At 39.7% G+C, this 14,848-nt stretch overlaps 1 protein-coding gene across 8 annotated transcripts in view; it reads right to left on the bottom strand.

Moving 5' to 3' along the window:
• AIG1 (androgen induced 1) overlaps positions 1-14,848 on the bottom strand; it is a 241,628-nt gene that overhangs the window by 136,752 nt on the left and 90,028 nt on the right. The window contains exon 5 of one of the 8 annotated variants that reach the window (XM_077776004.1): positions 12,874-14,514. The exons of the other annotated variants lie outside the window; for them this stretch is intronic. The gene's annotated coding sequence lies outside the window, so the exon portion shown is untranslated. Of the gene's footprint in view, positions 1-12,873; positions 14,515-14,848 lie in introns of those variants that run through there. 8 annotated transcript variants of the gene reach the window in all.

Below are 14,848 nucleotides of genomic sequence, written 5' to 3' on the forward strand. Positions count from 1 at the left end.
TACACATACACCACTTCTTCTTTATCCATTCATCAATTGTTGGACACTTAAGCTGCTTCCATATCCTAGCTATTGTAAATAATGCCGCTATAAACACAAAGGCGCATGTATCCCATTGAATTGGGTTTTGTATTCTTTAAATAAATACCTAGGAGTGCGATTCCTGGGTCATAGGGTAGTTCTATTTTTAACTTTTTGACAAACCTCCATGCTGTTTTCCATCAGTTTGCATTCCCACCAGCCAATACTCTAGAGAGTATTTCTTTTTCACCACAGCCTCACCAACACCTATTGTTTCTTCTGTTCCTTTTTAGCCATTCTGACAGGTGTGAGGTGAGATCTCACTTAGTTTTGATTTGCATTTCCCTGATGGTAAGTGATGAACATCTTTTCATGTGTCTGTTGGCCATCTAGATGTCTTCTTTGGAGAAATATCTGTTCATGCCTTCTGTCCATTTTTATCGGATTATTTGTTTTTTAGCTGTTGAGTTTTGTAATTGTTTATATATTTTGGACACTAACCCTTCATTGTATATGTCATTTGCAAGCATCTTCTTCCATTCAGTAGGCTGTCTTTTAGTTTTTTGATTGTTTCCTTTGCTGTGCAGAAGCTTTTTTACTTAACGAAATTTCAATAGTTTATTTTTGCTTTGTCTCCCTTGCCTCAGAAGACATACCTAGAAAAAGTTGGTAAGGCTAATGTTGAAAGGGGTTACTGCCTGGGTTCTCTTCTAGGATTTTTATGGTTTTTGGTCTCACATTAGAACTGAAAAAGATGAGTTTAAATTTACATATGTATGCCAATGAAGTGTTGCTCCGGAAGAATTTTCTGCATTTCCAACTGATGACCCTCCTTCTGGTGAGGATCTATGTAGTGCATGGGAACACTAAATGCGGCATCAGAGAAGTGGCAAGAGCTCACATTCACAAAAAGGAGCATGCCAGCAACAGGAGATACAACATCATTTCCACTATTAAATTCTAGGAGAGTACTGACTGCAGAGGTATTTTTCAAAAAAAATACCGAGTAGACTAATAGGAAATATCTGCAGAGTGATTTTGCAGAACCTGCAGTTCAGACGGGCAGAAAGTGCCTGCAGTCCTCTAGGTCTGATTTGTACTCAGGCCCCGGGCAGAATGGTAGAATGTCTTGGACACATTTTTAACTTCTGAGTCTCAGCTCCTCATGTGTGAAATAGTGAAAATAGTTCCTACCACTCAGGGTCACTCTGAAGAGATAATGAGAGAGTGTAAGTAAGTGGCTGGCCCATGACAGGCATTTAGCAAAGATTTGCCTTCCATCCCCCATATGTTGCTTATACAAATCTTCACTACTCCTTGGATAGATGTATGGACTTTCATATTCATACTCTAATATTTCATAAACACGGATGAATCACAGGTCATCTATTTGCACTCTTCTTCGATTACCTCGCCCCCTAGATCATGAGCTCCACACGAGAGGGGCTCTTCCTATTTCCTTCCAGTGTAAGTGGTAAGGAGCATATCGCATATGGCACACGTTCCATCAGTATTTGTTGTAGGAAGGAAAGAAGACTTTTTTTTTTTAGCGAGGACTTATTAATATGGTCTAAGAGTGTTGCTTTTTGGTGACCAGCTTGAAGCACACGTGTGGCTTCAGAGACTGTCCGGAGAGGATGGTTGACTGGTGCTCTGGAATATCAACATTAGATGTTCTGAACGTCCATAGACTCCTCAGATTAAATCTGCTTTCCCTCCAGCACCAGCATTCAAGTGAAAAGTTTTAAATGACTCAAAAATTGATGTTATTGCTTTTATGTTCTTTCGAACTACAAATTTTCAACAGTATAGTCTATTTATCACCGTAAATGCACAGCCATTCAGTTTCAAAACAGAACCAGGACAGATTATGAGCTAGCCTTGAAAATTAATTACCGCTTATATAACAAAATTTTTGTGGTAAAAATGTGTTCTCGGTTCCAAATGACTAGCTCATGAATGAACTTTAAAAACCTAAACCATTTGTACTTCAGGGTTTTGTACAACACACTGATGAAATACTATGAAAGTTGTACCTTTATAATGTCATTAATGAAAAAAAATTTAGTCTAAAGTAAAATATCTTGTCTCTGTTTTTCCTTCCTTCTTTCCTCCCTCCCTCCCTCCCTATCCCCTCTCCGAGTTCCCCAAACACACTTTAAAAAAATCCTCTATATTCCAAGCTGCATTGGCAGAAAAGGCTCCAAAAAAGTGTTAAGACTGTGACTCACCTCATTGTAATTCTGCTTATAGAATTTATGGAAAAGGAATGAAATCCAAGAAAATAAAATAAAACTTTAAAAATCCCACTGATAAGCAAAAATCCTTTCTGTAGGAAATAAGGTTATATAAAAAGATTTATATTTTGTTTCATATAACTCAGAGGAAACCCATATCCCCTGTTAACTGCCACCTCTAATTAGTTACAGACCATTTAACTCCGTAAATATTTTCAAGGATTAATGATAATTGACACATGTGCTATGCTTTTAATCTTTTAAGAAATGTTAATACTGATTCATTTTTCCTAGAATCTTGGGATGGTGCCAGTATTTTATCCCAGTCGAAAAAGAGGCAGAGATGCCACTTTATAACCAACCCCTCAATGGTGAAGTCAGCTTGGTTATGCACATCTGCCCGGGTCTGTCTCTTTACTACACCCTCCACTTAGCTCAGCTCCAGCCATTGCCAGGGTGACTTCCCTCTTTGTGTTCTTCCACTCACCACTTTCAGTGAACCCCAAGGAAGCCTAAAGAAAGATGACTTCGAGGATTCTCAAAACTTGGCTGTGCTTCAGAACACGTGAGGCAACATTACAAAGAATATAGATGGCGCATGGGCCTCATCCCATAAGAATCCATAAGAACTTCTGAGCATGAGAGTTGGGCCAACCAGCATTGACCAACCTTAGTGTAACTTTAATGGCATGGAAACAGGACAGCGTTATTCAGACCTCTAACAAATGGAGTTGACTTTTAAAGGAAGAGAGGAGTTTTTGATGGGGATACGTAAAGGTCAACCTGATTGGGCCGCAGGGCCCCCAGGTATTTGATTAAACATTATTCTGGATGTGTCTGTGAGGGTGTTTCTGGATGAGATGAACACCTGAATCAATAGGCTGAGCAAAGCCGACTGTCCTCCCCAAGGGGGGTAGGAGTCATATAATTCACTGAAGGCCTAATTAAAATAACAGGATGAAGAAAGGAGAATTTCCTCTCTCTTCCCAACTGCCTTCCTTCTAGGACATGGGTTTTCTCCTGCCTTTCGACTCAGACTTGGACTAGAACCTGAGCCATCAGCTTTCCTGCTCCTCAGGCCTTTGGACTGAAACCGTATCATTGGCTCTCCTAGGTCTCCAGCTTGTAGATCTTGGGATTTCTCAGGCTCTATAATCATGTGAGCCAATCCCTCATATGTGTACACACACACACACACACACACACACACACACACCCTACTGATTCTGTTTCTCTGGAGAGCCCTGACTAACACAGGTTCACATTTCTTTCAGCTATGTGTGCTAGGAGAAATATATATAAGGTACACAGACAATGTTTGAGAGATCTTTTACAACAAGAAGACAAGGAAGCAGAGGGCAAAGTGCCATCAATGTTAGACTAAAGGCTGAGCAAGTCTCTACCTGGGGCTTTGGAAAAAAGGCTCCTGTTCAATTGGGAGGAGCTGTGCACGGGTGCAGAGTGAAGTTATTATATAAGATGCTTTACATTCTATTCACCTACACGTAAAATCATCTCATATGGTTCTGAAAAATAAGAGGGTGAGACAGTGAATATAGTTTAAAGGTGAAGGTATTGTCTATATTGAACAATGATAAGCTCTCCCATTTTCTTCGTACCTAAAATGTTTACTGAAAAGCTAAAAGAAAAAAAAAACATCCTCAGGAAGAGAAAGGCAGTGCTGAGGGCCAAAGTGAGCAGGACACAAGGAAATAGGATTCTCAGGGCGTCAAAAGCCCATTGCCTGGGCCTTCTGTTTTTAGTTTGTCTCTTGGTTTCCTGTGAGCTGTGATCTATGATATTAAGAACCAGAAGTCATGATGTTCTTTCTGGCTGATGTGCCCTCCTGCATTTTCCTCTTTTTCCCACCCTTTTTCAGTCTCTCTCTCTCTTTCATATTTTCTTCATTTAAGCAACTGATAAATGTTTTAGTAAATACAATAAAATCAGTCATGTTAATATGATGAGGCGTAAACTAGGGATGAGGACTATTTAGGAAAATGTGCTCCACGACAGAAACATTTAAAAGTGAAAAAAAGGTATGGAACTGAAATTTAAAACAAATCACCTAAATATAGACAGGTAAAGAAAATAGGGCAAGATAACGGCAACATTCTGAGCTATTCCTATGCCAGAACTTTTCAAACACACTTACCAAGCACAGGCAACTGGGAAAGAAAAAATTCACAAGTGAATAATTTAGCATATAACCCTCAGCAAAATTCTAATGAAAAATCACCAAGCTGGATTTCAACATAAATAGTTGCTTACAAAACCTGTTTTGCAAATATGTTACTGGTTTTAATGTAAGTTGCTGCATAAAATGTGAACAGTTTTACAACAACTATATTCTATAATTTAGACTTGTATGGCTTACTTATGTAACTCTACAAAATGATGAGTCTGGAAGGTTTGAGTTTATAAGGGAAAAATGCCTTCATTTCAGTGATTCCAGTTTAAACTTACAGAAATATCAGATCACTTATGGAAAAATCCCAGATGAAGTAAAAAGGAATGTTCTGGGAAGTTGCCATTGACAGTATGTTGCCCTGATCTTATAGATGTCTGTTTCCCAGGATTATTTAGTGAGGATTATCGGTATTTTAGAAATAAGGACAGAGGTCTTTAACAGTCTCATCAGAGAGTTCTAACGGGACTGAATTTTTGTTTTTAATGAAGTATCCAATCTAATTTTGTACAAAAATCTGAGAGCTGGCTTCAACAAACTAATGAAGAAGGAAGATAATTAATTAAGAATGAATTAAGAGAGTATGACTTGTTCCCCACTGTTCTTCCAACATCCCACCTTACTGCCCTGATCTTGGACTGTCTCTGCTACCCATGATTGTAGAAGTGAGGTGACAGGAGGAGAACCTGAGAGGGACCTTTCCAAATCATATGAATCCAGGAGCCTGATCTCTGACTTCCAAATAAGGTTAAAGCACAGCTTCATTCACAGATCCTGAAATGTCAGCCAACTTCACCAGCATGAGAAGCGCAATCAAAAAAAGACACTGTGCACCAACAGAAATACATCACTCATGAAAATGGAAAGCCATATAGCAACAACTGATGTCAATGGCGATGAACGTTTTTAAACAACTACAATAGACGATGCACTCTCGGTGTGCATACTGAGATAAAGGAACACTGTCCTCCTAGAACCGAAATCTGGTGAGTTGGAATCCTATCAACTGGGTAGCAAACTGCATACAGAGAGCTAGCTCTTCTTACCGTCTTTTCTTTATCCACTAAACACCATTTTGACCCCCATTTACAGCTTACCCTTCATTTTAAACTCCCGTCTCCTTATTTACACTTGGGCCCTTCGACCATCTTCCTTTCCTCCAGTGAATGTTTCAAACAAAAACACCTAAGAGAAACAACGTTGGGGTGCCAGTTTTCACCATTACCTAATTTTTCCAACCTGTTACAAAGTGCAGCTCATAAAATCCAGAAGGAGCATCATTCCCTGTGTATGTTAAACACTCGTGCTAAACCAATACCAAGCTAAGGAGCCCAGTTTCGACAATGCTGCGAATACCATTCTGGAAACTGCTTGTGAAATGGCACTCCTTGAAGGCCCATATTTCACTTGCTTGGCAAAACTCCCTTTCAAGGTCATTTCCAAATGCTCGTCTTGTGCCGAGCAGCATGCGTGGAGCAGCACTAGCATGGCACCAGGTCAATCCATTAGTCATTGCTGGAGTGAGCCTTCTGTGGAGAGGCAGCTTGCTTCAAAGTCAGATGGGCTTTTGAGAAGCACGCCAGGAAAACTTTCAGATTTGAAATGTTACAGAAAAGAAGGTCACAATATCTTCTAATTGCCTACTATCCTTGCAGAAGGTTGCTTTTCATATTTTTATGCAAATATTAATATCTGCTCAGTGTGAAAACCAGGTTAAAAAATGTGGTGAGCGAGTTTGCGCATATGTCTTCAATTGAGCAGAGCGCTGAGTGCCAGACTTCAACCAGGCTGATCAGACTGCAGGTCTGTGTCAAAGCCTGAAGTGGTGGAATCTAGTTGCTATGGCTGCAAATTAAACAAATAAATGAGACACTGTGGAATGCAGCAAAATATCTGTGGTCCGATTAGTTCATATTTGCCATATGTGTGAATATTAGCAGTCGAATTCTGAGTTGAAGTAAAGTTCTTTACAAAAGGTGCAAGTGAGAGGAAATGCTGAAAAATAATAAGGGAGATGAGAATTCTATGTCCAAGGATAAATATCTGACCTTTTATATAAACTTTTAAGGAATTTCATTAACTTTTGTGTTAGGAGTATATACAAATTCGGTGTTGCTAAAAATAAAAGATTTCCACCCCAGAATTTTTCCTTGCAGCTTTAGACAGGGTTTGACGCTGGCCTATTACTTAGTGTATCAGAGTAAGTTAAAGTCATTAGCTCTAGGGAAAGTTAATCTTCTCCGTAAGATTCCTATCATATCCTATTTGACGGGACTGACATTTATCAAGCCTATTATGTGGCCAGCATTGTGCTATTTGCTTCCACGCCAATCTCAGGAATTCCCGCAACAAGCTGTAAGTTCCCCACCAGTAGGATTCAGTAGGGAAATTTAAAAAGGCTGAGTTCTATTCTGACTAACCTCTTAAATCACTTACACTAAATCCTTTTCACAGAATGAGAATAAAACAGAGAAAACTCGAGAGGTCATTTGATTCAGTTCCCCTTTCCAGGTGGCTCGCATGTCTGCATCTATCAGGAGAGCTACATACAGAAAGAGTGGCTTTTGGGGTTACCCGGGTGTGAGGAAGAGAAGAAAACAAAAAAGACGCTCTATCAGGTGTGTGGAAGCAGCATAGATATAGAAAGGGATGTTTTCTAACTTCAATCTTTTTATCGTAACACATACAGATAGTAGCAGTGTGAGGAAGGGCACTTGGACACAGATTATAAGATAATTTGATATATTTCCAGGTCACACAGATAAATGTATTTGATAAGGATGAAAGGGGTTGCCTTAAGGGGAAGCATTTCCACCCGTCACGGCTAATCCTTGCAACTAGGTTGAAACATGTCTTAATTAGATCATTAAGGGCAAGAAAATTCTCTGGATATGCATATGGTAGGACAATAGGCAAAAGTCACCCTTGCTTAGATGAAAAAGAAAATAATCGCAAATGCCAGGAATGTTTATCAGTGTCTTGATGAAATATGTTTGTGAAATATAATGACATTTCACATTGAAAGGCATCTCTTCACCAGAGGTTAACAAAGCTCTACAGAGAGAGAGGCCCTGGATACAATAAGCATGATGGGGTTGGTCAGCTCAGCATTCTCCTTCCAGCTAGGGTACTAGCTAGCTCTGTGAGCCTGGACAAGTTATTATACTGGACGCCTGAAGGCCAGCAGGTACGGTTCTTTGGTGGAAAAGGGGAAGACTGATTTTAAAATTATAAGCCACTGAGCTTGACAAGGATGCTGTAAGGTTCTAAAATGGGTCACTGAAGGACGGAGGTATGAAACATAGAGAATTACATGGTGATCCTAGGTACTGGCCTAAGCTCACTTAGAGAAAATAATCTTATTTCCTATTCAGAAAGTGTTATCAGACTCGGAGAGTAAGGAAATATGATAGAAATGCACTCACCCCGTCATCATTCATTCATTCTTACAAAAATCTTTTCTGAGACCTACTATGTGCCATGTACCAATCCAGAAAATGAGACTATGGGAGGAAGCTAAGAGCGTGCGCCTGCTCTTAATGAACATCCGGTTCCAGACTAATGTAATAATATACTACAAGTAAAGCATAATGGATACTATAAGAGAGGCACATGTGTGGTAGAGACTCATAAAGAAGGGGTGCTCACCTCTATGATATAAAGGGAGAGTTGATGCATGAGTGGACTTGGAGGAAAAGGGGGGTTTTGAGAGGGAAATGAGGACTGGGTGGACACTCAGTCTCGGAATGTCCTGGAGGGCAGGTCTCATTGCCATTCTGTATGAGCCACAGATTGGCAGAGGGGAACACTAGAGACTTCCTGGAGAAGCTTCACTTGGACAAGAGGTATATAAATAGGCTCAGGGAAGTTAGCCAGTATTTCTAAAAGACCAGGCATTTTGTGGAAAAATTTGGTAGTTTAGGTTCAGATTCATACAGGAATAAAAAACTGGCTTGAACACTTTCTAGTGGGATTTTACAGTCTTTCCTTGCTTTCCCTTAATCATTTTTCAGCCTGAGTTGGATAAAGCAGCATGAGATGAGATGAGGATTCGTGTGATCTTCAAGATTTGGTGCCAACGGAAGGATTTTGGACAATGCTTCTGGACCCTCAGAAAAGTTTCTTTTCCCATTTTATCTAAATGGGACCAAGGCAATGACCCCTTGGGATGTCTAGATATCTAGAATCAGTCAACTTGGGAAAAATCAACACCTATCCTTCGAAGGTGAGCTTTGTCCCCAAGCTACCATCCACTTGGTACCAACACCATCTTATAAACCCTTTTCCTCACAAGTCCTCTTGTTCAAGGACTCTCTCTCCACTAGACATATTGCATTAATTTCCTGTTTCTCTATTATCCTTGGACATGGTGATAATTTTCAGTAGCCTATCCCTTCTGCCACCACATATGTAGTTTTTATCTAAATACCTGTCTTGACCAGAGGAATCAACCATCCTCTCTGAGCACGGTTATGAGATGGTTAAAATATATTGCTCTGAAAAATCAATTATTTTGTTACTGACTATACTTACATTGGTAGCCTCCAAAGGAGCTTCAATTCAATGGCACAAACTTAGGCTTCTCAATTCAAAACAGAGTTTTATAAATCAATATTATTAAATTCTGATATATTCATTTAATGATCCTCAACATCTTAGTACTGTCGCTTCCCCAGAGCCCATGCTGTTTTCCAGTTGAGTTTAACAAGATGCAATTCACTATGAATACACCTAAGAGTCCTACATTTTGTATATAAAAAACAAAAATAATGACTACAAATATTATCCAAACCACCCACTGGTCAGGTAAAAATGATGTGGAAGTTTCAGTGTGTTGTATAATGAAACTTCCATAAAGAGTTAATGAAGCTTGGACAACACTAATAGGCCAAATTGCTCCCTGTGCTCTTGCCAAATCACATGAAACTATAAAAACGAATCTAGACAAGCTGAAGCCTAGTCAGGGGAGACTAAGCATGATGGTAAAGGACCTGTATATCATTTTTTCAATAAACGTTTACTGAGTGTGTGGTAATGCCAGAGAGTATGGTAGATTCTGGAGGAAAAGAAGAAAGGAAAAAAAAACAACAGTTGCTGCCCTTTATGGCCTCATATCCCATTAGGGGAATAAACAAGTAAATAAGCACCAATCAAATAATGAGAAAAGTGAAATCATAGGTGTTGAACAAAGGTCAGGAACTCCCTGAATGCAGGGAGAAGCGACCCATTCAGATACCTAGGAGGCTTGGGACCACTTCATTCACAGGTGGTGTCTGAGAAGGGAATGGGGCAACGAACCATCAAGACTTCAGCTCTTCTAGAAAGGTTACTGAGGCATCAATGCAGGGTAAGTCCCGGTGAGGAGAGAGTGGGGAGGCAGGGAGATAAGAGATGAGCCCATTGCCCCAGTTCAGCTGAGAGATGATGAAGCCTTTAACTAAAGCCGGGATGGTGGAGAAGAGGAGGCTGGGGCAGCTTTGGCAACTACTTTGGACACACATCTAATAGGACTTGTCAACTAACTGCGAGGGATGTGGTATAAAGGGGGAGCTTTTAGATGCTTCAGCCATGATTGAAGTGGCAACATGAGACAAGTAACAAGACTGAGGGAAGGGGTTAAGGTAATGAGGGGAGGGGTTAACGTAATGAATTTGTTACAGTATGTTCATCTTAAGGTCCTTGGGTCAAATGCTTTGTGTGATGCCCCTTAGAAGATGGAACAGGAAGAACCAACTTGGAATGACCAACATTTAAGAGAGACTGAAGTTATGGAGAAAAGCGAGATCCTCTTGGAAGAGAACATGAGGAGAACAATGACGACTGGTATTTGAATCCTGCAGAATGGATGAATGGACTGGGCCGATTTGGGCTGGAGGAAGGTACGGAAGGCTCAGTTCCTTATGAGGTCTTTGCTAAGCTGAAACTCCATGGTCTTGGTCCGCTGTTTGAAGCTCCATCGTCGGAGATGCTCAAGTAGAGACTTAAAGGGAATCTGCTAAGATACTGTTCAGGTAACTTGGGTGTCACCTGGTGTATGGACCTGAAGGCCTTTAGAATCACTTCCCAAGTTTGAAGATGGGGATCCTGTGCCTCTATGATCAAAAATGCAGCTTTGTGTTTCCACTACACTTTCTTTGGCAGCTATCGCTGATGCTTGCCGAGGTTGGAGCTTCAATTAAAAGGGAACTGGAAAGGATATGGGGATGGACTTCAGCCAAGGAGTTGGGTCTGTGGCTAATGAATGATCTGTTTGTGGGAATGAAGAAGGAAGCCAGTTCCTAAGGCAACACCTTCAGGTCTGGCCCTTCCTCTCCCCCAGCTATGAGGAACTAAGGGCAAATGAATGGGAAACATATGAATGAAGTTTACTTTGAAATATCTATGGATTTAAGGATTAGGGGTAAAAGAACTCAAGTAAACCACACTTTGGGTTTTGCTGACCCCAAAATATCTGCATATAATTTATAGACCTTTTGATGAACTCCAACTACTGCTGGACCTGCTCCTCTATTCAGTGGAGCACGAAAAAGGGCAGGCTATATAAGCCAAATAATATTAGCCTCGAATTCTACCCTTATGTGGAAAATTAGTTGTACAAAGGAATTTGTGATCAGAAAATTGCTTTAAAAAGCCATGGTCTATTACCCTAGAGAAAAAAAAAAAAAACACAACTAATACCCAGACAAAATAATCAATATATGGAAGAACTTTTCAATATATTTGACCCAGGCTACTACATGCCTGGTCTGTAACTCTCAGATGTTCCAGGGACCACGGTGTGTTCTTTGGACATCATTTCTTTTTTTTTTTTTTTAAGTGTTTATTTATTTTTGAAGGAAAGTGAGACAGAGCGTGAGGAGGGGAGGGGCAGACAGAGAGGGAGGCACAGAATCTGAAGCAGACTCCAGGCTCTGAGCTGTCAGCACAGAGCTCGATGTGGGGCTTGAACTCACAAACTGCGAGATCATGACCTGAGCTGAAATCAGTTGCTTAACTGAGCCAACCAGGCACCCCATCAGAAAATTGCTTCAAAAAGCCATGGTCTATTACCCTAGAGAGAAAAAAAACCCACAACTAATACCCAGACAAAACAATCAATATATGGAAGAACTTTTCAATAAATTTGACCCAGGATACTATGTGCCTGGTCTGTAACTCTCAGATGTTCCAGGGACCACGATGTGTTCTTCGGACATCATTTCAGGCCTTCTCAGGCAGTAGCAGCAATATAAGTACCAACTGACAAGATCCTCAGAGAGGAGAGCGAGTCACGTATATAAGATTTTACTGCAGTGCAGCTGAGGTTGAAGAGTGAAGTAAAATACAAGTTAGGAAAGAAGCGAATGGTTTGGTATGTATTCTGTCAACTATCATGAAAAGGAAAAGACCAAGAGTAGGAAAAAAGGACAAGAGAAAACATAGACATAGAATATTGATAAAATTCATTCATTCATACCACAAACGCTCATTGATTTCCACTATGTAGAGGCACTGTTTGAGGTGTTTGGGATAAACGAGTAACAGAAACAAGGATCCCTGCTCTTAGGAAAGTTATATTCTAGCAGGAGAGGATGGACAGTAAGCCATAAATACAACATGTAAGTAAAGCCATATAATATGTCAAGGATGGTAAGTGCCAGGAAGGGGACAGCAGGGACAGTGAGGGGACTCTGGGGACATAGGGGTAGTTGGCAATACTTAATAAATAGGCTGCTCAGAGTAGGCCTTACTGAGAAAGTGAGATTGAGCCCATGAAAATTCACAAGGAGAAATCGATGATCAATAAAATTGGACATGGAAAATCATACACATGAGAACCATAGGCAGTAACTCTAAAAGTATCTGCCTCCTTGTGGATGGAGCTCCCCTTCTTGTTCCTGGGTCTTTGGGTCTTATCTGTTTTCTTTGGGGGGTCCATGGGGAGTCTTAGAAAGTGGTTCCCAAGAAATTTCTGACCTCTGTTCCAGTCTTACTTTTATTTTTGAAAACTTGTAGATATCTTCCAGTTACTTTAGAATATATTAGGAAAAGGAGAAAGCTCAGCTTTATTCATATGAAAAACAAGATCGTCTTCTTTTGACCAAAAGCTTATTTTATGAAATATCCAATATCAGGGTGGCTCCACCCTCCACGGGTCATGAAATGGATAATCTGTGTGGCCCAGAACTGGAAACTTTCCATAAGTTGTGTTATTTAACAAAAGAATAAATCAAAATCTGAGTTCCTGCAAAACCAATGATCATCCAAGCAGTATTTAATGCCTTCTCTTCTGAGACAGATGTATAAAAACTTCAGTAATTACCAAATGTCAAAATAATATTGAACGGAATAACTAGTTGCCTAAATTAAGGTTCTCTTAAGGATCAGTGACATACACCAAGAACAACTGACAAATCAAGCATGAAGAGAGGTGGGGTTTATTTTTGTATCTCCTTATTAATTATATGGGGAATGAACAACCGCTGTGATTATAAGAATATCTAGGTCATGTATGCTTAAAGATCTGCAATAATAATAATAATAATAATAACCAAACTTCTGCAGTGCTTGGCATTCTCAAAGCATTTTGTAAACATTAATTAGGTCTTCACTAAGCACAGACACTGTCTCATTGTTGGCTCTTCCTGGTAGAGCATCGCTGAGAATCTGCAATCTTTCTAGAGTTTAAATATTCATTTATTTATTGCTTTTAATGTATATTTACTCCATGGACAATGCTTTAAACTTATAATCAGCAGAAGAGAAAGGTTCAGGGATCTATTTTTGCAACCAAGGAAGAGGCCAGAATAACAACAGTGCTTCTCCCCGTCAGAGTGAACACAGCCTCCTGAGGAACACTCTGTTGGCTGGTGAACCGTTTTCTTACTCCTCTTCCTCCACCTCAAATGTGCCGTTTCTCTCTTTTAAAAGAGTAAGTATTTTTCTCCTCCTGTAACCGCACAGTGCGTAGCAGGCTTCTTTGCATTTAGCGGGTTTTCAATAACTGTTTTCTAGATTGAACTAAATCAGAGCTCAGCTCCCACAGGTTGTAGCGACACAGAACCCAACCACAACAGTCCATGACCGTTCGAATTACATTTTGAAAACGGATTCATTTTGAGGATATCACTTATAGTTTTCTCTTGTCTGATCATCAGTGGACTAAGGATAGAAAGGCGGTAGGGGGAGATAAATGTAAACATGACATTCTTCCAAGTTTCAAAAGCAAACATACAAATACCCTTTTTATCACTAATACTTAGTGAAGGCCTAATGGGCATCATGTGCTGTTCCAATTGCTGGAAATACAAAAATAAATAGGGCTACAAGCATAGAACGGTTTTTGATTTTGGATACTGAAGTGACTCCAGCTAAATGTTTTATATTTTATATTTTTAATTGTAATAAATTAAAATTGTGTTGGGGCGCCTGGGCGGCTCAGTTGGTTGTGCTTCCAACTTCAGCTCAGGTCATGATCTCACTGTTTGTGGGTTCAAGCCCCGCATCGGGCTCTGTGCTGACAGCTCGGAGCCTGGAGCCTACTTCAGATTCTGTGTCTCCCTCTCCCTCTCTTCCCCAATCCTGCCTGCACTTTCTCTCTCTCTCTCTCTCTCTCAAAAATAAATACACATTAAAAAAAATTTTTTTTAATAAAATAAAACTGTGTGTGTGTGCATGTGGTATTTAGAGGTAAGCTAGTGGTTGCACTAGTGAGGCGGTATTGTTGCAACTCATCTATTTTTCCGTTTCCTCTTCTCTTCAAAAAAGATTCTAAGATTGCTTGCTGAGAGAAAAGAAGCAGACAACAGAAAGGAAGAGACGGGATACTTCCCTTTAGTTCCAATCCTGTCTAATTTGGGGTATTTTACTGTAAATCAAAAGGAAAGTCCTGTGAATTTCAGACCCTGCGAGTCTGTTTTCTAACTAATTTTGTGCTGGGCAGTTGAGTGCTGTAAATTCAAGGCTGACTTGGTGATGTCTTCTGAAATGGTGCCATGACAGACTTAAAAAACTGCATCTCAGTTTTGTGGTTCAGGGCTCTGGATCCCAAGAGATTATGCTGAGACTCTTCAAACAATGAGTGTGATTCTACGTGTAAGAAAAGAGTACATCGACTTTTGGAATTCTTACAGTTATAAAACTCTAGACAGATAATACCAAAAGGCCTAAAGGACCATAAACCATCTGCATAAATATTTAAAAGTTATAAATTAAGCTAGTAAAATATTAAATAAAATACATTCTATCTTCTTACATTGTTAGATATATATTTCATAAAGCAAAATAAAAATTATGTGATTGGATAAATAGTAACTACTTAAATTACAAATTTATGAATTATAAATCACAAAATTACATTATTTAATATAATACAAATATAAATATTCTAAAATTTTAATTTCTTGCTTTCATTTCAGCAAAT

Source organism: Crocuta crocuta, unplaced genomic scaffold (genome assembly GCF_008692635.1).
Source record: "Crocuta crocuta isolate KB4526 unplaced genomic scaffold, BGI_CrCroc_1.0 scaffold25, whole genome shotgun sequence".
NCBI classification, from domain to species: domain Eukaryota; kingdom Metazoa; phylum Chordata; class Mammalia; order Carnivora; family Hyaenidae; genus Crocuta; species Crocuta crocuta.